Genomic DNA, 2,867 nt, shown 5'->3' with positions numbered 1-2,867 from the left:
TCACAAATAGCTTATACTTAGAACAGTCTATTTTAAGCTGATAATAAGTTAACTTCAACTGCATACAAAAAGTCTACTCTTTAACTTCTCCTTCCTTCATTTTATGTTATTGATGTCACAAATTGCATATTTTAGGTATTGTGTACATATTAAGAAATGTCTGTTTGGTACTAGAGTTAAAAGTGATTTATATACCACCATTACAGTTTTAGAATGTCCTGAATTTTACAACATAGTTACCTTTACCAGTGATTTTTATACCTTCATATGCTTTCATGTTAGTAATTAGCATTATTTTATTTCAACTTGAAGAACTCCCTTTATCATTTCTTGTAAGGTAGGTCGAGTGATGATAAATTCTCTCAGCATTTGTTTGTATGGGAAAATCTTTATTTCTCCTTCATTTCTGAAGGATAGTTTTGCCAGTATAGTATTTTTGTTTGGCACTTGTTTGGTTTGTCGTTGTTGTTGTTGTTTTCTTTCTGTAATTTAAATGTATCATCACCTTGTCTTCTGGCATGCAAGGTTTTTGCTAACAAATCCACAGATAACCTTAAAAAGCTTCCCTTGTGTGTAAAATACCACTTTTCTCATGCTGCTTTAAAAAAATTTTTGTCTTTAACTTTTGATAATTTGATTATAGTATGTCTCAGTGTAATCTTTTTGGGTAGGTCCTGTTCAAGACCTTTAGGCTTTATGAACCTTCATGTTCATATAACTCCCAAGATTTGGGAAATTCTCAGCCATTATTTATTTAAATAAGTTTTCCACCCCTTTCTTCTCCTTCTAGTATTACCATAATGCATATATCATTTCACTTGGTGATGCCCTATAAGTCCCATAGACTTTCTTCATTCTTTTTTCTTTTTTCTTTTCTTTTATTATATATACATATTTCCCCCCTTTCCTCTGGCTGGATCATTTAAAATAAACTGTCTTTCAGTTCAGAGATTCTTTTGCTTGGTCAAGTCTGCTATTGATGTGCTTTTACTGAAAAATTACTTTGTCTTTGATAGGGTCATGTGTCCTTGATTTTTCGTGTTCTTTGAATTCTTATGTTATTATTTTCTTATTTTCTTATTTTTTTTAATTTTATTGAATCATAATTGATTATACATAGTTTTGGGTTTCAATGTTGACATATGTTGACCAAATCGATATTACTAGCATATATATTGTCACAAATTGTACTTATTCTTTATGCCTCTTGTCCAATCTCTCCCCATCCCCCTCTCCCTCCCCCCTGTAATTACCCTAGATTTCTTCTCTCCTTCTGAAAGAGTAATGGTTACTCTGTTGATTTGTTGCCTAGATGATTATTCCAATGCTGAGAGGTGTGATCAAGTCCCCCAATATTATCATGGAACAGATGCTTCTTCTCTCATTCTGGAAAGAACTTTGTGTAGAGAGACAGCTTCTTCTTTTCTTTGGTCTCTGCTGGTGACTCTCCTTGTGTCAATGCATTCCAGTGGCTGGCAGACCATCTGCATGGTGGTTGTAGCATCTAGCCACATTTGTGGCAGCTGTGGTTATTGTGGTGGCTGTGGTGGGCCATCCACATGGAGGTGATGTTTTTGTCATGCTCCTTACCTAGTTGATGGTGGTGATGGTGGTGTGCCTGGTTGTGGGAAGGGGGTCCAGTACAAAAAGTCTACTCTTTAACTTCTCCTTCCTTCATTTTATGTTATTGATGTCATGAATTGCATATTTTAGATATTGTGTACCTATTAAGAAATGTCTGTTTGGTACTAGAGTTAAAAGTGATTTATATACCACCATTACAGTTTTAGAATATCCTGAATTTTACAACATAGTTACCTTTACCAGTGACTTTTATACCTTCATATGCTTTCATGTTAGTAATTAGCATTACTTTATTTCAACTTGAAGAACTCCCTTTATCATTTCTTGTAAGGTAGGTCGAGTGATGATGAATTCTCTCAGCATTTGTTTGTATGGGAAAATCTTTATTTCTCCTTCATTTCTGAAGGATAGTTTTGCCAGTATAGTATTTTTGTTTGGCACTTGTTTGATTTGTTGTTGTTGTTGTTTTCTTTCTGTAATTTAAATGTATCATCACCTTGTCTTCTGGAATGCAAGGTTTTTGCTAAGAAATCCACAGATAACCTTAAAAAGCTTCCCTTGTATGTAAAACACCACTTTTCTCATGCTGTTTTAAAAAACTTTTTGTCTTTAACTTTTGATAATTTGATTATAGTATGTCTCAGTGTAATCTTTTTGGATAGGTCCTGTTCAAGACCTTTAGGCTTTATGAATCTTCATGTTCATATAACTCCCAAGATTTGTGAAATTCTCAGCCATTATTTATTTAAATAAGTTTTCCACCCCTTTCTTCTCCTTCTAGTATTACCATAATGCATATATCATTTCACTTGGTGATGCCCTATAAGTCCCATAGACTTTCTTCATTCTTTTTTCTTTTTTCTTTTCTTTTATTATATATACATATTTCCCCCCTTTCCTCTGGCTGGATCATTTAAAATAAACTGTCTTTCAGTTCAGAGATTCTTTTGCTTGGTCAAGTCTGCTATTGACGTGCTTTTACTGAAAAATTACTTTGTCTTTGATTGGGTCATGTGTCCTTGATTTTTCGTGTTCTTTGATTTCTTATGTTATTATTTTCTTATTTTTTTAATTTTATTGAATCATAATTGATTATACATAGTTTTGGGTTTCAATGTTGACATATGTTGACCAAATCGATATTACTAACATATATATTGTCACAAATTGTACTTATTCTTTATGCCTCTTGTCCAATCTCTCCCCATCCCCCTCTCCCTCTCCCCTGTAATTACCCTAGATTTCTTCTCTCCTTCTGAAAGAGTAATGGTTACTCTGTTGAT

The sequence above is a fragment of the Galeopterus variegatus genome, unplaced genomic scaffold (genome assembly GCF_000696425.1).
Source record: "Galeopterus variegatus unplaced genomic scaffold, G_variegatus-3.0.2 Scaffold5414, whole genome shotgun sequence".
NCBI lineage: Eukaryota > Metazoa > Chordata > Mammalia > Dermoptera > Cynocephalidae > Galeopterus > Galeopterus variegatus.
Note: the sequence above shows the minus strand (reverse complement) of the source record.